General features: G+C 42.0%; 1 protein-coding gene and 2 long non-coding RNA genes across 9 annotated transcripts in view; 1 reads left to right on the forward strand and 2 right to left on the reverse strand.

Annotated features, from left to right (window-relative positions):
• Window positions 1-22338, forward strand: part of ZNF239 (zinc finger protein 239) — a 110865-nt gene that overhangs the window by 82019 nt on the left and 6508 nt on the right. The window contains exons 3-4 of one of the 7 annotated variants that reach the window (XR_006587130.1): window positions 7052-7148; window positions 13975-13990. The gene's annotated coding sequence lies outside the window, so the exon portion shown is untranslated. Of the gene's footprint in view, window positions 1-5943; window positions 7149-9132; window positions 10464-13974; window positions 13991-22338 lie in introns of those variants that run through there. The other 6 variants (XR_006587126.1, XR_006587132.1, XR_006587125.1 and 3 more) reach the window with 6 other exon arrangements.
• LOC102902260 lies at window positions 1822-6555 on the reverse strand. Its single transcript, XR_002736870.2, has 4 exons — window positions 6413-6555; window positions 5908-6059; window positions 5601-5659; window positions 1822-5089 (listed from the first exon to the last, which is right to left on the reverse strand). It is a non-coding gene; the product is annotated as an uncharacterized LOC102902260 (long non-coding RNA).
• On the reverse strand, window positions 15687-21438 carry LOC109492910. The gene is made up of 2 exons (XR_006587137.1): window positions 21377-21438; window positions 15687-17998 (listed from the first exon to the last, which is right to left on the reverse strand). It is a non-coding gene; the product is annotated as an uncharacterized LOC109492910 (long non-coding RNA).

Consider the following 22338-nt stretch of genomic DNA (forward strand, 5'->3'; position numbering starts at 1 on the left):
GATGGTCAAGGAGAGGGGGTGCTCAGGCAGAGGAAGGACCAGGACCAAGAACTGAGCTCTAGGGCACACCAACATTCAGAGGTAGGAAGAAAAGGAGGAACGAGCAAATGAGAGAGAAGGAATATTAACAGAGTGTGAAAGCCAAGTGAATCAAGTGAATCAGAAGGAAAAAGTAGCCAGTGGTGTCAAAAGTGACTAAAAGAGCATGCAAGAAGAAGCCTTTTACCATTGGATTCAGCAATGGAGGGCATTGCTGAGTTTGACTAAAAAAAACAAAGGGAGAAGATAGGGTTTTAAGGCTTTTAGTTCATAGCAGGATGCTAAATTAACACCATTGTTGGCTCCCTCCCAGAAGATCAGTCCAGGGAGAAAGAGCTGGAAAGCAAAGCAAACTGTGAGTAACCCTTTGTGGGACTCTGGTTAACCGGACTGGTGTGTGTGAGCCATGCTTTTCGCTGGAACAAAAAGCACCTACTCCCACGTGGGGATGACAAGTGACAAACTGGGAAGAAACAACCACAACTTTTATCGTGTTCTAAAGGAAGATTTCTTTAATATAAAGAAGTTAAATCTATACTTTAAAATTTTCCAGAAAGAAGGGAGCCTGGATGGCTCAGTCAGTTAAGTGTCTGACTTCAGCTCAGGTCATGATCTCACGGTTCATGAGTTCCAGCCCCATCAAACTCTGTGCTGACAGCTCTGAGCCTGGAGCCTGCTTCAGATTCTGTGACTCCCTCTCTCTCTCTCTGCCCTTCTCCCGCTCGCACTCTGTCTCTCTCTCTTAAAAATAAACATTTTTTCAAATTTCCATAAAGAAAATCCAGACCCTAGATAAATTCACTTAATTTTATAAATAAAAAATAAATAACACCAATCTTACGCAAACACTTCCAGAGATGAGGTAATAAGGAAATCAGTAACAAGTTTTTTGAGGCCAGTATAAAATTGACATAAAACCTGACAAAGACATTATAAGAAAGGAAAATAACAGTCTCTCTCATGAACAAAGACAAAGACAAAAACTGTAGACAACTTATCATGAAACATATCTAAAGGTGATAGAATAAAAAGGCCAGGGGGGATTTTTTTCCTGGTTTAACATCTGAAAATCAAGCCCTAATAGATTTACCTCAACCAACATGCTAGTATCAATCATTAAAAGAACACAGGAGAAAACCGTATATAATCATCTCAATAATCAACACCCATTGGATGATAAAAACGCTCAGCAAACTAGGAGCAGAAGGAAACTTCCCAAAGAATATCTACCAAAAAACATACAGCACACATCAAACAAAGTGATAAAATATTAAAAACTTTCCCTCGAGACTGGGAAGAAAGCAAGGATGGACTAGTTCTATTCCACAGTACTTTATAGCTCCTAGCCACAGCAATAAAGAGACAAAATAAACAAATATAAATTTTTATTTATTTATTTATTTATTTTTAATTTTTTTTTCAACGTTTACTTATTTTTGGGACAGAGAGAGACAGAGCATGAACAGGGGAGGGGCAGAGAGAGAGGGAGACACAGAATCAGAAACAGGCTCCAGGCTCTGAGCCATCAGCCCAGAGCCCGACGCGGGGCTTGAACTCACGGACCGCGAGATCGTGACCTGGCTGAAGTCGGACGCTTAACCGACTGCGCCACCCAGGCGCCCCACAAATATAAATTTTTAATTGAACGAAAATCTATTAAATGGGGGCACCCAAGTGGCTCAGTTAGTTGAGCATCCAACTCTTGATTTTGGCCCTAGTCATGATCTCAGGGACATGGGATAGAGCCCCACATTGGGCTCTGTGCTGAGCATGGAGCCTGCTTAAGATTCTCTCTGTCTTTCTGTCTCTCTCTCTCCCTTGGCCCCTCTCCCCCCACTCGCAAGCTCTCTCTAAAAATTTTTTTTTAATTTTAAAAAAAGACAAAAGATAAAGTAAAAAATGTCCATACAACATAGTTGTGTAGGTAGAAAATCCAAAATAATTTACAGATGAACTATGAGTTAATAAATGGTAAGTGTAGAGGCCACATTTAGGCGACAGCCTTGAACAATGAATATAGAAAGGGCCCAGGGGGACCCCAATCCCCTGGCTGAATACAAACAGTCTCATTAGATGACACGCCTCAAAATATCCATAGGCCTTAACTAATCAGTGGGCTAGTTACAACCACGCAGAGTTACCAAGAAAGGGAAAATTCCATTTGTCACCTACCTTCTCACTTTTCCCCTTTAAATACAGCCCCCACCACTGCCTTATTGCAGACAACCTCTGCTTTGCTGTCCTGCCCTCTACTCCCTTGGGGTGTATTTGATAAACTTCTATCTCCTTTGTTCTGCCTCTGGTGAATTCTTTCACCTCCATCCTATTGGGAGAGACATCACAGTAAGGTCACTAAAAAAAGTTCAATATACAAAAATCCACTATATTTCTATATATCAGCAACACCCAAATAAGGAGAAAAATTTTCAACTAAGGATAACTCTAATAAAAAAAAGTACAAGACGTATATATAGAATTTATCTAACAGTGCTGAGAAAAAGAGAGCCTAAATGAAGAAAAATGTCATGTTCATGAATTGAAAATTCAAGTCTTTATTAATATGACCAGCCTGCCAAATCAATCTATAGATTCAATGTCATACCAAATTCCAACAGATTGGCGGGGGGGGGGGGGGGGGGGGAGTTGACAAAGATTATTATAAAGTTTATATGGAAATACAAAGGACTTAAAGTAGCCAAGACAAATCTTGAAGAATGAAAGTAAAAAACATATTCCCACAGATATGAATACTTTTTATAAAGCTACAATAATAAGGGCAGGGTAGTATTGGCATGAGACTAGATAAAGAGACAACTGAAGAGAAATAAGAATCCAAAAAGAGACACACACATACATGGTCACCTGATTTTCAACAAAACTCTCGCGGGAAAGGAAGTCTTTTTCATAAAAGGTACTACAGGAACGGGATAGCCATAGCTCATGACAAAAAAAGAGACAGGGAAAGATACATGTGTGTGCATTTACATATAATAATTCAAAATGGATCATACACTTAAATGTGAAAGTAAAACAATCCGAGCTTTTAGAAGAAAGCACAGGTGGATTCCCTTATGACTTTTGGACAGGCAAAGATTTTTTAAGCAGGACACAAAGAGCACTAACAATTAAAGAAAAGATTGATAAACTGGACTTGATTAAATTCAGAAAAAGTCTCAAAGAAGATATTTGCAGTACATGTATCCGACAAAGGACTCCTATAAAGAACATACAAGGAATTCCTACAAGTTAACATAGCAAAGACAAGCTACCAAAATTTTTAATGGACAAGACTGAAACACACTTCAACAAAAAGATATCAAAATGGTCAGTTAATATGGACAGATGCTCAACATCATCAGCCTTCAGAGAAGTGCAAATTAAAATCACAATGAGATACCACTACATTCACTCACCAAATACTGAAAAGAAAAGAAAGAAAATGAAAACAAAAGAAACCTCACAAACAATATCAAATGCTGTCAAGGGTCAAGGATACAGTGCAACAGGACTGGTGGACGGCTGGTGGCAAGGTAGAGTAGTACAACTATTTTGTCAAACCACTGGCAAAATCTGTCAAAGCCAAACATACATATGTTCTATGACCCATCAATTCCACTTCTAGGTTTATATTCCTCAGAATCAAGTGCATATGTACACCAAAAGACATATACAAAAGCCAGAATTAAAAACAGCCCAAATATCCATCTAGAGCAGAATGGATGAACTGTGGTAGAGTCATACAGTGGGAAAAAAACAAACTAGTGCTACGCGCGGATGATGTTACAGACGTAACACTCAGTAAAAGAAGTCAGATGAGACACAAAAGAACATATATTGCATGATTCTATTCATATGAAGTTTAAAATAAGACAAAACTAATAAATGTTAATAGAAATCAAAATAATGGTTCCCCTCGAGTGAGAGTGGGCAAGTACTGTCTTGGAAAGAACACAAAGGGAGCCTTCTGCATTGCAGAAAATGACCCTTATTCTGACCTGGGTGATAGCCGCCCAGATGCATAGTGTACGAAAAATTCAGGTTGTACCCTTCGGATTTGTGCACTTAATTTCAATTTCAAAAAAAAAAAAAAAAAGAAGAAGAAGAAAGAAAGAAACATTAACAACTTGAAAGTAACAAGATTTATTTATCAACTGGATGTGTAGGTTGCAGGCAAAGGCCAGCACTTAGAACAAAAGCTATGTTTGTTACCTGGATGATGAGCTGGCTGGTAATAACATTTAGTAGGAAATAAAGAAGGGTGGCAGGGCAGCGGGGGGATCTGTAGAGTTTGAAGGGCCTTTAGACGAGCCATTCACAGTTGGCCATTAAGGTCTAAGGTAGGGGAGAGGGCTGGACCAGAGAGCCAGATTCAAGCATCCCAGCAAATGGTACATCTCCAGAGAGAACAGATTAGTCAGCAAGACCAGGAGAGTGAGGACAATCACTGGAGAGTGAAGAGATCAATAACAGACACTGTGGGAGAAACAATAAGAGGCAAAAAGAGGAAGAAGACTCTACTGAGAGGACAGAAAAGAATTCCAGAAGAAGGAATAGACCAGAAAACAACCAACAAGACTTTCTAGGAGAGACTGGACATGAACGTAAAAACTGGACAGAATGCTCAATTCACTGAGCATTACCTTAATTAAGGTAACTTCAGTACTAAAGTATCCATGACATTTGCCATAATAAGATCACTAATGTCCCTTACCAGACAGATCCAACAGTGATTTGGTTTGAAATATGGAAAGGAAATGGGGAAACATTTGCCAGAAAATACCTTTAACCCATCTGTTGCACACTCTATACACATCATTAAAGATTATCTGAAGGTGGTATAATCCATTCTTTTTGGAGACATCCCTGGTTCTATGCCTGGATTAGGCAGAAAAAGGTCGATGGGGGTGGGAGCATACCTGGGTGGCTCAGTGGGTCAGGCATCAAACTCTTGATTTCAGCTCAGGTCACCATCTCACAGTTCATGGGATCAAGTCTCGCGCTTTCCAGCCTACTTTGGATCCTCTCTCTCCCTCCCCTACTTGCGCATGCTCTATCAAAATAAATAAACAAACATTTTTTAAAAAAAGAAAGAGGTCTATGGCACCATGGTGTTTTGGCCTTTAGAAACCTGGACTGAGTTCTCCTTTAGCACAAGTGTCCTGCTTCCCTTGAGGAGCAATTATAGGCAGCAGGCTGCATTACTTCTCATAGTAACTGAAAGATTATTTACTATGTTACACAGGAAGAACAAGACAGGAACATTTTTAAGAACTCTTATGTCTTCTGAGGAATTAGCATGACAGTTTCTTCAGGGGCCAATTCAAACCATGCAACAGAAAATGTCTGCATTTTTGCTACGACTATCAGAAAAATCGGACAAATTTGGCTGTAATATAAAATCTGCATATTTCTGCACACCACTTTGTCCTCATATTGATGTGCTCCTGGCTATTTTCCCTGAAGCTGATTTTCATCTATTTCTATATTTCCGTTCTAACCTACTGACCCTTAAAAGCCTCATACAGTCACAGTAAACAAAATAGGGAAAATAAACAACTCACCTGAGATCTATTCATTTTCTATGGAACTAGGAAACATGTAGGGAACTACAAAGGTGGAGCTAGGGGAGAAGAAAGAAAAAATAATCACAAGAGATCTGACCTACTTTGCACCTCCCTGGATTCTCTCACCTATAAAACTCCACTCACTAGCTGGATAAAATGTCCTCCTGTAGGAGAACATCCTTTGGTCCTTAACTACCTCGACAGTAGTTTCTGTCTTTTGATGGAAGCCCGTTTTGACTTAACTGTATCTGAAAATCCGACTATTGGTTACACCGCAAATGAACAGGAGGACCCTGACATTTACCCTCTCTGGCTCAGTGTTTTTCATCTTTCATTGTAGGCAGAAACAGGTAACCCAGAAGTTCTTTCCTGCACTACCTTCTGAGTCTGCGAAGTCAGAGGAGAGGATGCAACACATCTGTCAATGCCGCATGTGGCATCAGGGCCCCTCAGGATCTGAAAAGGGTGGAGCATTTGAAAGACATCAAAGTCTGTTAGGGAGGTCTCAGAATTTTCTTGGTGGGTTGAAAACCAGTGTCACCCACAGAGGGTAACTACACCTGCTGTGGTGAGAATTTTGTACTGTACATAATTGTCAAATTACTATGTTGTACGCCTGAAACCAATATAATGTATGTCAACTATACTTCAATAAAAGAAAAATGCGGTCACCAACCCCCCCCCCAAAAAAAAAGAAATTTTCTTGGTGGTAGGTGGTATTTCTTTCTCCCAGACCATCCTCTCTCAAACCTGCAAATGAAGTGAGCTTTCCTTGGCAGGCTTGCCCTTTGGCCTTAGCCCTCACTCACCTCTCCTAAAACCTGGCTCAGAACTCAGGTTGTCAAGGTTGAAGGGTGGCTTGCACAACACAAGGATCACATACTGCTACTAGCCCTGCAAATCTACAGTCTGCTCTTTCTCTGCCTCGCCCTCCTCTGCTCTGCAGCCCTGGTCCGGGATCGCCATTCAGACTGGCGATCTTACAGGTGGGATTCCTCTTTACAAGAGCTTGGTTCCTAGGAATCAGGACACGAATGTCAGGGACAAAATCATTTTAGTTGTAACCTACCATTAGGGTCTCAAATCTTGGAGCTCCCTGGGCCCCAGAATCTTGGGCTGGTCCTTCAAAAACCCCAAGCTAGGACCACAGGCTGGACAGTTCGTTCAGACCAGGCCCAGAACTAACCATTAGGAAGAGTGACCCAGGAAACTTCACGAGACACCAAGAATCCCCAAAATACCAGTGCCCCACAATAAAGCGGAGTCTACGTTATACTTGACAGCGATACCCTCTGGCTCAGTGCTGGGGCGGACACAAAGCCGGATTTAGGCAGAATCTTTTCTTAGGGAGGAGGCAGCTGTGGACGCGCCTCCTAGCGCCACCTCCCGCGGGCTGCACGATCCGAGGCACTCGCGGGCCTGAGACTCCATTTCCTAATCTGTTACAGCAGAAGGGTGAGGATTCCCTGCATCGCCAAGCGCGCGGCGGCCTCAGAACAGGAGGACCAACGCCATCGCGGCCTTTTTGAAAACCATCAGGCTCCGGTAAGCGTACAAAGATCTGATCCGGATCCGCCTGCACGGCCACTCCCGCGGGCACGGATCCGAGACCCACGCCCCGCCCTTCCGCAGCCGCCGCTCCCCAACTGCGCTCCAGCCCCCGCCTCGCCCAGGGCCAGGCCGCGCGCGGGCGACGCATGCGCCAGAACTCCCACCCTCCCCACCCCTTCCCCCCGGCTCCCGCGCGGCGCAAACCGCAGACCCGGAAAGCGCTTCCCATCAGGCCCCGCGGCAGGAACCCCCCCCCCCCGCCTCCGCCCCGCCCTAGAGGGGGAGGGGGGTGCCAAGCCGCGTAGGCTATAACCGCGAGGGGGCGTGAGGCCGACCTTCGGCCAGCGCAGACTCGTGGGCGGAAGTCTCGAGAGGTTTCGAGCCGAGCGAGCGTTGCGGAGGAAAACAAGCCCTTGGCCGCAGAGTTTCCCCCAGGAAGGCGCGGCAGCTTGGAGCTGGGCGTGTCGGTTGTAGTAGTAATGGTAAAATACGATGGTGCCAGCTTCTCAAAATTACTTGCAATACGCAAAGATTGTAGATGAATAAAAATACAAACCGAAAGAAAACGAGTATCACACACAGCCTGATCTCCGTTAGGTGGCTGTGCACCATCTTGACATTTTACAAAAATGGCATTTTAAGGACGTGACTATTCTAGCATGTTTTCAGTAAAGAAGGTAAACATTTTCTTGGTCGATTTATGTCCCGGCTCTTTCTTATTGATACTTTCAAATAAATAGGACATTCGAAAGAATTTAATGAGCGGACACAATACAACTCTCAGAGTCAACAGCTGTTAATATTTTGCCCTGTTTGCTTTATCTAGATGTGTAGTTATTTATGATGACACCAGCCCTGAATATGTCATCATGTATCATCTAAGATTAAGGGCATATTCCTCCGGGATCACAATAACATTATCACACCTATACTATTTAACACTAATTCCATAAAAACCATTTAATATCAAGTCCATATTCAAATTTCCCCAACTGTTCCAAAATGTCTCTTATAAAAGTTTTAAGTTTTTTTGAAACTATTTTTTTAAACCAGGATTCAACAAAACCCAAAACAATGGAACCCACGTATTATAGTACATAGTGGTGGTGTATTAGAATGTGTAAGTGAAAATAAGACAAGATTTACTCTTTAGATAATTGAGTACTAATTTTCCCATTGGAATAAGTGTAGTGAGTGCATTCTGAAAGAGCATAAATCTACCAATAGGATACAGAAATTTTGTTTTAATTCTACTTCATATTTTCTGAGCATTTAACAGAATTCAGCTACCAATTCAACTGCATAATCCATCAAACTTGAATTGTATTAAAAATCAAAATTTGGAGCAGCTGGGTGGCTCAGTGGGTTAAGCTCTGACTTGGTCTCTGGTCATGAACTCGCAATTCGTGAGTTCAAGCCCCGTGTGAGGCTCTGTGCTGACAGCTCAGAGCCCGGAGCCTGCTTTAGATTCTGTGTCTCCCTCTCTCTTTGTTCCTCCCCTGCTCGAACTCTCTCTCCCTCTCTCTCTCTCTCTCAAAAATAAAGATTTAAACAAAAATTTTTTAATCAAAATTTTATTCCAAAGCTATCAATTTTCAGGCATGTTTTACAGCACAAGCTCAAATACTACTCCTAAGTAAATATTAGTTGGTTAAAAAAAGAAAGATTTTTAATTTTAACAACACTGAATATTAAAGTAGCGACACAAGTCTGCAGATCACAAAATGAATGTTTCAAAACACATACGCAACATTTACAGGAGACTTGACATGTGATAGGGTTAAATTTTGTGTGTTTAAGGTAAAGGGGATTTTGTATAGTAGTATAACAAATATTGACCTCAATTTGCTGCTCAAGAGTTTTAAAAATCTATGACTCCCAACAATTTTTTTAAAATATTAAGAGAATTTCATTATTTTAAACTTTGTATATAACATATAACTTTGAAATATTTATTCACGTTATTTTAAATTTGCAGAACTTAAATTCCCGTATGTGACAGCAATATCCTTAACAGGCAGTCTTTTGCACAGTTCAGGTATGTGTGAATTTCAGTCACTATGGTTTAGTTAAATAACACTGGCCCCACAACGATATGATTCCAATTTCAGCTACCACTTTATATTAACTGAGGAATCGCATGAAGTAGAATCTCAGCTGCTAGGTCTTCAGTCTACAAATCACTAATAATGGCTGCACATCATGATCAGTGACAAGTCACATCCCTTCTTTCAAAGTCTGCCCGTGATCCGTCACTGTAAATCTGTTACTCAGTTCACACAGAGAGCAACAGTTGGAGTTGTGTGGGCTCTTTGTCTCCCACTGGTAAACTGTTTTGGTTACTGAGAATTGCAGAACTCTCAGCACATAATAATTCCATCCGGACCTCTGCTGGGAGACAAACTCTAGTATGGCATCTACCAGCATCAGGCTGTGTCCCTGGGATGACCCCAGCCACTCCCATGCCCACCTCCCTACCCTGCCTGCCAGTCACACACACACACACACACACACACACACACACACACACACCGTTAAAATGTTGGGCCAAAAAACTCAACTCTGCCAGAATTTGCTGTTTGTGCCAGCCAATAGCGATAGGCCCCTAACTTCCTTTTCTTAGAGCATTTACTAATTACGAATTCTTCCTCTGTCCCTTTGAGATGTACATGTACCACCAACTCAGAAGTGTCTCTTCAAGAACCTGAAAGCCATTTCCTTGAAGTGTATTCATCAGGAAGGATACTGTCTCCCAGTCTCTGTGTGAGGATAGAATTCTAAATTAAATAATTACAGATGCAGCTGACCTAATCGCATTTATACTTTTTAATGTTTCACTTCTCTGACTCTACTTGAGCCTCTGCTTTCCCCCACCACATTCTCCTTTTAAAATATTCTATTACCTCCTGGCACGTAGGTGGCTCTGTCGGTTGAGCATTCAACTCTTGATTTTGGCTTAGGTCATGATCTCACGGTTCATGAGATTGAGCCCCACATAGGGCGCTGCTCAGAGTCTGCTTGGGATATTCTCTTTCCTCCCTCTCTGCCACTCCCAACTCTCTCCTTCCCTCTCTCAAAATAAATAAACTTTAAAAAAATCCTATCACTTCTGCACAAATTAGAATAGAGCTCAACCCTTTCCTCTACTGTCAGTAACTACTGGATAAAGTCTATTTTCACCACCTTAACTAATGTCTGGCTGTATTTCTTTTTTTTTTTTAATGTTTTTTTTATTTTATTTTTGAGAGAGACAGAGCACAAGTGGGTTAGAGGCAGAGAGAGAGAGAGAGAGGGAGACACAGAATCTGAAGCAGGCTCCTGGCTGCGAGCCGTCATCACAGAGCCCGTTGCAGGGCTTGAACTCATGAACCGTGAGATCATAACCTGAGCAGAAGTCAGACACTTAACCGACTGAATCACCCAGGCACCCCAGCTGGGTTTATCTTTGACATTACCCAGAAGAAAGGAGATGGACTTCCCATTCAAAATTGGGTTTGGGTGTCAAAAGCGATGGCACCTCACATGCACAAAGAGGGTTTATCACTCATCTAATGAGGCTTTCTGGAGCGAACAGGGATAGTTTCCATGCAAGTCCCAAAACGGCTTAAGAGGGCCCTGAAAAGACTGGCTTAAGGGTTTTATTGGGCTTAAGGGGTGGGACTGACATGTGGGCTCATGGGCTTGTGTGACTTGAAATTCCCTCCAGAGTCAAAGAGGGGGATTACCTGGGCTTTCACATCAGCTTGCCCAGACGTAGGGCAGGAGGAGAAGGAAGACTGGTGGAGCTTAAAAGCTGTCATTGTTGCATCCACACGACTCCAGAAACAGAATGCTACGGGCACCGGTGACAGTCACAACAAAGTTTATTGCAAAATGAGAGGCAAGGCAAACCGATCAGTCGGGACCGACACTCTTGACCGGAGTGCGGTCTCGAACAGCCAGAGTACAGAATTTTTATAGCCGACCACATCGTCTTATTATCACCTGGGAACAGAACAAAGGAATAGTTCCCAGGTGGAAACAGTTCAAACAGGCCCTTGCCCCAATCCAATCAAGCGCTAATCCATCCCTTGATTGATAGGATAAGGCTGTTATCTCTTAACCTATGGTGTTAAAACAAAGATGTTATCTCTTAAGGCTACCGGTTAGCCCTACCCTTACAGTCATCAGCCAAAGGTCAAAAATGGGTCAGACTATTACACAAACCCGTGGCATTAAAAAAATAATAACAATTAAGAGGAAATGGGACAACAAGGATGAAATTGCAGCAAAGACAGCAAAAGTTATAATGCTGGAGTGAAATTCAAGTTGAACATAGAGTTACAGAAGAAAGAGCTGGCCAGGGGGGCACCTGGGTGGCTCAGTCAGTTAAGTGTCTGACTTCGACTCAGGTCACAATCTTGTGGTTTGTGGGTCTGAGCCCTGCATTGGGCTCTCTGCTGTCAATGCAGAGCCTGCTTCGGATCCTCTGTCTCCCTGTCTCCCTGCCTCTCTGCCCTTCTCCCGCTCACACACTCTCTCTCTGTCAAAATAAATAAATAAATAAACATTTAAAAAAAGAAAAGAAATTGCTGCCAGGGAAATTTCGACACTGTCACCATTTAAGAGGCTCTAGATTTACAGCCAGAGGAACTTGCGGAAGGGGAACGCATCCACATAAATGAGGGAAGTGATAAATGGGATGAAAATGTCCCAAGGAAGTGATGCTCTTTTTCTGGGTTTGTTTTTTTCTAAGTAACTGTGTTAGACTTCTGTCTGCTCAATATGTGGATGTCCAGAATTTCAGAGGGTATCCAGCAAACTGCTTGTGCATAAATGAAAATAGTGGGACCAGTGTCCCTTCCCAATTCAGTTCTTCGGAAATTGCTACAGAGTCACACGTTTGCAGGCAGTTTATTATTTAGTGTTGCCTAGCAAATAACCCACAATTTGGTGGCTTCGAACAACAAATGTTTACTATCTCGCACCATTTCTGAGCGTCAGGAGCAGCTCATGTGTGCACTTCTGGCTCAGGTTCTTTCTTGAGGTGGCACAGCAACTCTCAGCCAGGCCTCAGGCACCTGAAGGCTTGGCCAGGCCTGAAGCATCTGCTCCCAGGCAGACACACTCACATGGCTATTGGCAGGCGCCTCAATTCCTTGCCAGGTGAGCCTCTCAACGTGGCAACTGGCTTCCCTCAGGGCAACCAATCCAAGAGACAGAGGCGGAAGCCACAGTGTCCTCTAGAACCTTGCCTCAGAAGTGACATGCCACTTCGTCTGCATCCTGTTGATCGCATAGGCAACCCTCACTCGATGTCGGGGGGGACTATACAAAGATGTGAATATGGGGGCAGGATCAGTGAAGGTGACAAATCACCCAGAAGGAAGATGACAGTGTGAGGGTGTCCTCTGTAGAATGCAATCAGGGCTGTGTGTGTGTGTGTGTGTGTGTGAGAAATCCTTTACACCCATCCATGTTTCTCTTCTAGATGTTTTGCTGCATTTCTCTTTCATTTTTCAACTCTTCCATTGAATTTTGGTTTTATTCTTTATAGTTTAAAAAACGGCCCAGATACATTTTTATGGTTGAATGTATATTTTATACAAGTTCAAGTTCCAGGCTTGGGGAGTTTTCCTAATTTTTTTCCCTCTTCCAGTGTGAGGGTTGCATTTTGTGAGAGATGGAATCAGGGAATGCTGCTTTTTTTTTTTTTTTTTTTAATGTTTATTTTTGAGAGAGGGAGCAATTGGGGTAGGAGCAGAGAGAGAGGGAGACAGAGGATCAGAAGCAGGCTCCAGCTGACAGCAGAGAGCCCAATGCAGGGCTGGACCTCACAAACTTCAAGATCATGACCTGAGTCAAAGTTGGACACTTAACCAACTGAACCACCCAGGCGCCCAGTAAATTCTGCTTTTGAACTTGGTGGAGAGAAATACTGACATGTCACTGCGGGCAAAAGGGATGCAGGAGGAGAGAGGAAGGAATTACTTTTCCCAGTCACAGGATAAGAGACCACATGTTCCCTGCCCTCTGCTTTTAGAGGTCTTCTAAGGGACCATATGTTTTGGCTGGACAGCTGACTGGTAAACATGGATATTACTGCCTGACACAGCACAGAAGCCCATGTTTTCTATTATTTGAGATAAGGTCCTCTAGTATATATTGAAGCAAATGTTTAAAATGGGAGGCTATGGTCCCTAGTCATCTGTAACTTGCATCTATTGAGAATCTGTACATTTCAGGCACTCTCCAAATGCCTCGTCCTGAATATGACTGAAAAACATGAAGTTCAGGGGCAGGAAGGCCAATTGGAAGGCCATTACAATAATTCATGTACAAAATGATGATGGTTGCTGGAATCAGTACAGAGAGAAGTGGAGTGAAATATGTATTTTAGGGTACAGCTGATAGGATTTTCTGACCGTGTATGATGTGAGAGAAAGAGAGGTGTCAAAAATGACTTTGACCTTTTTGGGCCTGAGTAATTGGGCAGATGGAATTGTCATCATTATGGGGAAACTCTAAAGGTTTGGTTACCTGCTGAGAGTAGGATGATTTTGAACTTATCATCTAAATATGAATGCTTTTGAGAATGTATATGACTGCTATTACTCACTAGGCCTAGATGATAGGAGCAGACTGAGACTGTCCCTTTCAGACCAGAGAGGATGGTTTCCTTACTGACAGGACAGGAGAACGTACTGGATGTTGAATAACTGATATATGAGATAAGTATAAATTAAAGCATATGGAAGAATGGAAGATCTTTTTAAATATTTATTTATTTCTTTAGAGAGAGTGGGGCAGTGTGAGCAGGGAGGAGCACAGAGAGAGGGAGAGAGAGAATCCCAAGCAGGCTCTGTGCTGTCAGTGCAGAGTCCCAAATGGGGCTCGATCCCACAAACTGTGAGATCATGACTTGAGCCAAAATCAAGAGTCAGACATTTAGCTGACTGAGCCCCCAGGCGCCCCCTGGAAGGATGGAAGATAAACTAGACTATAGTCACATGGTACGGTTGCTGAACACATGAAGAAATCAGGAAGATTAGTTGTTTCTGAATCTGAAGTGATCTGAATGACAGAATGATCACCCAGGTCCAGCTACATGAGTGGAGGTACATGATAGGCAAAGTTAGCCAGGTACGGGGTTTGACCAAATGGTAAAGCAAGAAAGGAGGGACTAATAATGATTGAGAATCAACATTAAGCTGGACAAGTAGGGAAGGGGGACACCACTGGGTGAGGGACATCTAGAAATGACAAAGTCTCAGACATGATCAGGTTCTGAATGTTCTCCATGCCCGAAGGTGGAGATTACCAATGAGACTGTATGTAAATACTCTTCCTTCTTACCCTTTCACACTCTTGGTTATTTTTTAAAGGTGAGGGAGGGGGGGTCTAACAAGAATAGGACATTGGCGGGGCACCTGGGTGGCTCAGTTGGTTGAGCAACTGACTTCAGTTCAGGTCATGATCTTGTGGTTTGTGAGTTTGAGCCCCGCATCGGGCTCCATGCTGACAGCTCAGAGCCTGGAGCCTGCTTCGGATTCTGTGTCTCCCTCTCTGTCTACCCCTCCCTGGCTCATGCTCTGTCTCTCCCTCTCTCTCAAAGATAAACATTAAAAAAAAAAAAATTAAAAAAAAAAAAGAATAGGACATCGGGGTAAAACTAAACCTATACATTTATTCAGTAAACTAATTATCATAATCAAGAATACCTCTTTCTCTTCTGTGAAATATTTTTTTCTTCCCTGATCTGATTCCCTTTCACCTAAAATGGTGAAATGGTCTAAAATGACCTGGCAGTGCTATCCAATAGAAATATAATGTGAACCATATATGTAATTTTAAATTTTATAGGGGCCATGTTAAAAATGTAACAATAAACAGTTGAAATTTGGGGCACCTAGCTGGCTCAGTCAGAGGAACGTGAGACTCTTGATCTCGGGGTCATGAGCTCGAGCCCCATGTGGGGAGTAGAGATTACTTAAATAAATAAAACCCATTTTAAAAAAAGAAACAGGTGAAATTAACTTTAATAACAGATTTTATTTTTTTAATATTCAAAATATTATTCCAATATATAACCAATGTAAAAATTACCAAGATACTTCACATTTTTTATTGCAGTGTCATACTTCTAATATTTATTTCACATACTTTCTTCACTTTGGATTTCACAAGCCACTAACTCTTTGAGTCGCAGTTTCTTAATCTGTAAAATGGGAACACTAATATCCATTTTATCAGGCTGACCTGGGGTTTAAAAACAATATATGCAAATCAATTGCAGCAATGCATGCCCAGTAGAAGATGCTTATAAACAATAGTCGCCCCTTCTTCCATTAATCCTCTCATCTAGGCCGAGAGAAAAGTAATCATCCCTTACTTGCGAATGAGAAAACTGAAATGCAAGAATGATTGACAGACGTGTCCATGTTATCACGGTGAGAAAGGATTGAAGCCCAGTTACTCTGCTCCTGGCCCAATCTATTCACTCATTTACATCCAAACACTGTAGCTTCTGGGGATGAAGCAATAAACAAGACAAAGTTTCTGCTCTCATAGAGCTTCCATTTTAATGGACAGAAAATCAACAATAAATATGCCCTGTGGTAGTGACGCAAAATAAAGCAGAGGGATGAAGATTGATGTGTGGTGAGTGGCGGAGGCTTTTACGTAGGACTCAGAGGAAAGCCCATGTAATGAAGTCGCATTTGAGTAGAACTCTGAAGGAGGCAGGGGAGTGAAGCGTGTGGCATCTGCGATCAGATCATTGTAAGCATGACTGGTGTGATCTGGAGACAGCAAGGAAGCCAGAGGGGCTGGAGGAAGGTGAAGTAGGAAGAAGAGATCAGACGGTGGGGTTGAGAAGTAGATCCCGTAGTGCCCCCGTAGTCCCTTGTTCTTAGCACACTGTTGTCCTGCTCCTCAGAGAACTCGTCCAGTTTTTACTCCGTGACCCAGGAATTCTTCTCTAGTACTCTTCTCCCCTTCCATCCTACCATCCATTAGTAGGCATCGTAAACGCTCTGATAATAAAAGGATGTAAAATTGAAAATTTGACAATTCTCCTCCAGATAGATTGCTGGTAGGATCATCACAGGGAAGGTGGTGTCAATCAGGTATCATAGATGAGGAAATGGACACAATACAATGAAGCTTTTTTTTGGTCCTGGGTCTTCAATATCTGCTGTGTATATGATACTTAAGAGCATCTGAATTCAGATGCTAAATTTTCATCAGAAAGACTTCAGGGGCAAAATACATACATACATACATACATACATACATACATACATACATACATACGAGAAATACTTGAGGGGCACCTGGGTGGCACATTGATTAAGGGTTCCACTCTTGGTTTTGGCTCAGGTCATGATCTCACAATTCGTGGGTTCAAGTCCCACTTCGAGCTCAGTGCTGCTGGTGTGAGGCCTGCTTAGGATTCTCTCTCTCTCTCCCTCTCTCTGTGCCTCTCCCCTGCTCTCTCTCTCAAAATAAATAAACTTAAAAAAAAAAAAAGAAATGCTTGATCTATATTTAGATTTCATAAAATTTACTATTGAAAAAATATTTATATACCAAGTTATTCCAGGCCCACTTAAAAGCTTTCCAGTAACTGAATCAAATATCTGTGTTTAAACTTACATTAAAATTGAAAGGAGGGGCACCAAGGCGGCTCAGTCGGTTAAGCGTCTGACTTTTGACCTCAGCTCAGGTTTTGGTCTCAGGCTTGTGAGTTCAAGCCTTGCACTGGGGAGTGACACACCCAGGATGGACATTACTTAAAAAGATAAAAAAAGAAGAAAGAAAGGAAAAGGAAAAGTTCCATTCTTTCGTCACAGTAGTCACATTTCAAGTGCTCAACAGCTACATGTGGCTTCATATCAGATAGGGCAGTTTTAGGCAGACACACTCTTTTTAAAATTTTTTTTTCTTAATGTTTTTATTTATTTTTGAGACAGAGAGAGACAGAGCATGAGCAGGGAAGGGGCAGAGAGGGAGACACAGAATCAGAAGCAGGCTCCAGGCTCTGAGCCATCAGCACAGAGCTCGATATGGGGCTCGAACCCACAGACTGTGAGATCATGACCCGAGCTGAAGTCAGACGCCCAACCGACTGAGCCACCCAGGTGCCCCAGACACGATCTTTTTAAGGAGTACCTTTGTGAGTTTCCTAATTTGTGTTTCCACAGGGTTTGTATTTATCTCTTCATTATACTTACATCTCATTATAAGGGCCTGAGGGTTTTTATATCTTTTCTTGGAATTATACTCTGTGATATTTAAAAAGGTATTCCTTAGTCATCTTTCTAGCTCCAGAAAGCTAGAAAGGCCTGGCACCATTCCTGGCCAAAACCGGGGCTTGGGCAAGTTATTATATTTAGTAAACACATTGGTAGTATAGTGAGTTAAATAGCGGCCTCCCAAGAAGATATGCCCAAGTCCTAACTAATCCCTGGAACCTGTGAAGGTGACCTCATTTGGAATAAGGGTTTTTGTAGGCATAATTAAAGGATCTCAAGATGAGATCATCCTGGCTTAACATGGGCCCTAAATCCAATGACAGGTGTCCTTATAAGACACAGGAAAGGAGAAGACACACAGAGAGCTTATGACATACAGAAGAGCTTACAGACATCCAGAGACACACAGAAGACATACACACAGAGAGACAGGGAGAAAAGGCCATGTGAAGATGGTGGCAGAGACTGTAGGGCAGTCACGAGCCGAGGAATACCAAGGATTGCCAGCAGCCACCAGAAGGACAGAGGACTGGGATGGGCCCCTTTTCAGAACTTCCGGAAGGAGCCAATTCTGCCAACAGCTTGATGTCAGACTTCTGGCCTCTAGACCTGTGAGAGAATTTTCGTCTTAAGCCACCAGGGTTATGGCAATTTGTACAGCAGCCTTGGAAAGACAAGTAGCCTGTCTCCTTGCCACAGATCATGATCATGTCAGGAGGCAGAAAGTCTCAGAGGAGTGACTGAGATGGTAAATCACCTCCCTGGATTTTACTTTATTTTTTTTTTCAGTTTATATATTTATTTTGAGAGAGAGAGAGAGTACAAGCAGGGAAGGGGCAGAGAGAGGGAGAGACAGAATCCCAAACAGCCTCATGAACCGAAATCATGACCTGAGCCAAGATCAAGAGTTGGACACTTCACTGACGGAGCCACCCAAATGCCCCATCCTGGATTTTATTAGTAACCAAAAGAGGGCTGGGGTGGTGCCTGGGCGGCTTAGGCGGTTAAGCCTCTGACTTCAGCTCAGGTCATGATCTCGCAGTTCGTGGGTTCGAGCCCCACAGGGGGCTCTGCGCGGACAGCTCAGAGCCTGGAGCCTGCTTCAGATTCTCCCTCTCTCTCTGCCCCTTCCCTGCTCGTGCGCGCTCTCTCTCTCAAAATAAACAAACGTTAAAAAAAGTAATAACCAAAAGAGGGATCTTGTGACTGGAATGTAGATAAGATGCCATGAGACTCTGAAGGTGATTCTAGAAAAGGAGCATGGAGAGAATACAATCTTGTAACAGAGCTAAAGGTTTTTGATAGCCCCCTGCGACATTTTAGCTAATGATGGAACACCAAAAGAACTCCAATTAAATCTGGTAACCAATCAAGGCTACTCACTATCACTATTGCTGATATTGTCCACAAATTTTTTATCAATGCAATAATTCAAGAAACAAAAGTAGATCATCTATTAAAAAAGAATTAAGTTTTAAAAGCAAATGAGGGGTGCCTGGCTGGCTCAGTCAGTAGGGCGTCCGACTCTTAATCTTGGGGTGGTGAGTCTGAGCCCCATGTTGGGTGTAAAGATTACTTAAAAGAAAATAAAATATTTAAAAACAAATTGAAAACCAAACTAAGAAAAAAAAAACTACTGAAATACTAGCAAGATATTTGAACTATTTAATTACCCGAAAACTTTCCTATTCCCCAGTAATCTGATAAAATGTGACTAAATACTAGTCGTATTGTAATAAATATAGAAGCATCAAGGTATTTGCTGAGAAGAGCATGACATTTATAAGGACAAACTCAAAACGGTGTGGAGAGATACAAAATAGAACTTGTTAAACGGGGTAATGCAAGGACATGGGTCAGGGTGGGGGTGCATCTGAGCACTGGACAGTCTAGCTGGGTCCAATCCCAGGACAGCTGACACAGGCCAGCAGAGGGTGAACCGCTTCACCTTTCCGGCCCATGGATCATTGTGTTTCCTTTGAGGCAGTAAGGCCAAGGAACAGAATAGGTAACACCATACAGATGCGCAGTTGTACAATTTATTAACAGAATCGGCAGGAAAAGCAACAAGTTTCCAATGTCCAGAGACTCTCTTCTTGAGAGCCTTCTAAGCCATTGCTTCCTACCTGTTTCTCCACCATCTTCACTTGTCACACAAATCCCTCATAAAACATTACTACAAAACACATCTACGAGTTGGGTACCCTTAAGTTACTGATATTCCATTTGCTTCTGTTTCCTCATTTATAAAACAATAGCGGTGATATTACTATTACACAGACCATAAGGGAGGTACTCATAGAATATATTTTAATTGCTGTTACTTCAACAGGGTCCCTAAGGAGGTTAAACTATAAATCATTTTATAGTTTTATATTTGGATCTATGATCTGAGTTAAAATATAAGGCGTGAAGTTTCAATTAGGGTTTATTTTATCCATATATGGATATCCAATCATTCGGCACTGAATTATTAATTAATTATTAATTAATTCACTGAATTAATTCACTGAATTATTAAAGACTATCCATTTTCCACTGAATTTCTGAAACTTTGTCAAAAATCAGTTGGCCATATTTGTGTCAATTTCTGGGTGCTATTTTGTTCCACTAATCTATCCCTTCACTAATACCGTGCTATCTTAATTCTTATAGCTTTATAGGAAGGCTTAAAATTAGGTAGTATGATTCCTCCAACTTTATTCTTTTTCAAAACAGTTTTGGCAAGGGGGTGCCTGGGTTGCTCAGTCGGTTAAGCATCTGACTTAATTTCAGTTGAGGTCGTATCTCATAATTCCTGAGATCGAGCTCCAGGTCTGGCTCTGCACTGACAGCATAGAGCCTGCTTGGGATTCTCCCTGCCTTTCCCCTGCTCATCCTCTCTCTTTCTCTCAAAACAAATAAATAAACATTAAAAACAAAAGTTTTGGCGAGGCCCCTGGCTGGCTCAGTTGGTAGGGTGTGTGACCCTTGATCTCCGGGTCATCAGTTTGAGCCCCACGCTGGGCATAGAGCTCACTTAAAATAGTTTTGGCTATTCAGTTCTTTTTTCATTATATACTGTTTCTCTTTATCCCTGGTAATTTTCATTGTTCAGAAGTCTACTTTGTCTGATATTAATACAGTCACTTCAGATTTTTGTTTACTGTTCCATGTTATATCTTTTCCTATCCCTTTATCTAAAACTACCTATACAGATTTTCTTGTAGATACCGAGTCTTTTTTAAAGCCATTCCAACAATTGCTGTTGTTTAATTGGTTTGTTTATGCCATTTATATTTCATGCCAAAGAGTTAACACAGCAGGCCTGAGCCTGCTAACTTTATCAAGGCCTGCTTGCAAGGCCAGCCCTTGGCTGGTATCTGAGAACATGCCTGGTAAATGACTGCCTACACTTATAAAAAACTTTCCCTAAATGGTAAGAGTAGCTCACTGTACCTAAACAAACGTGTATGCTGAACACCTGCTTTCCTTCTGGACGTCTGGGATTTCAGTGACTGCCCCGAGTGACACTGGTACTTTGTGCCTCCGTGATTGACTTCTGAGAAAGATCCCGAATTCCTAGCTCTGGTGAGCTTCCCTCATAACAACATTTCACACAACTTGTTGCTGGGAGAATTCAGAGCATCCTGTGTGACTCCACTAAGAGGACTCTGGGAAGCTCAGGCCTGGTTTCTTCCACACATCACCCCATGAACTTTTGCTGATTCTGTTTTGCATCCTCGTAATGTAAATATATCTTAGCCACAAGTACGACTATATCCTGAGTCCTATGAACCTTTCTGTGAAAAATCATTTATTTTAATTTGGTAATAGAAATTTTAGTTAAGTGTTTCACTCAGCAAAACACACCTAAAATAAACTAACAGTAAAAAGAAAGTTTTAAATTGAGGCTTCACAATTTCATATAATCACAAAGACCAAAACCCTACAATATGAATATTATGTTTCAATTTTCAAATTTAATGTTATAAAACCTTAACTTACCTTGGAAGAAAAGATTAGGGGGCACCTGGCTGGCTCAGCTGGAAGGGCATGCGACTCTTGATCTTGGGGTCATGAGTTTAAGCCCCGCGTTGGGTATAGAGATTACTTAAATAAAAATAAAACCTAAAATATATACATTAGAATGAAAAAAATCAAAATCTTAAAAAATTATGACTCTAATAGCTATAATTGAATTTTTCAAAAGTATGTCTCTTGACTGTGTTTAGAGCATCATGGCATAAAAGTTTTATTTCACATAATCATTTTAATATGCATATATAATTGCTGAGTTACACTACTACAATATAAACTGAAATAAGCTCAAAATGCAAGAGACATTTTGAGGCATTACAAAATATTAAAAAGGCAATTTTTAAAAAATACTGATTTCACAAGTTCATGGTGCAAATCTGTTACACAGCTTCCACTTCTGTAATAACAGCTGCTCATTGTATAAGCTTAGACTTCAGTCAGTGGAGTTTTCCTATAAAACTAGCTATCTCAGGGACAGCTGGGTGGCTCATTCAGTTGAGTGTCTGACTTCGGCTCAGGTCATGATTTCACAGTGCGCAGGTTCGAGCCCAGTGTTGGACCCTGTGCTGACACCCCAGAGCCTGGAGCCTGCTTTAGATCTTGTGTCTCCCTCTCTCTGCCCCTCCCCTGCTTGCACTCTGTCTCTCAAAAACGAATAAACACTAATTTTTTTTTAAAGAATGCAGTGCATTTAAAAAAATGAATTGTATTTTTTATACTAGCAATAAAATATGTGGAAATCTAATTAAAAAATATAATACTATTGGGACACCTGGGTGGCTCAGTCAGTTGAGCAGCCGACTCTCAATTTCAGCTCCAGCCATGATCCCAGGGTGGTGAGACCGAACCCCCCATAGGGCTCCATGCTCTGCTTAGGATTCTCTCTCTCTGTCCCTCTACCCCTCTCCCCTGCTCACACTCTCTCTCTC

Source organism: Felis catus, chromosome D2 (genome assembly GCF_018350175.1).
Source record: "Felis catus isolate Fca126 chromosome D2, F.catus_Fca126_mat1.0, whole genome shotgun sequence".
NCBI classification, from domain to species: Eukaryota; Metazoa; Chordata; class Mammalia; order Carnivora; family Felidae; genus Felis; species Felis catus.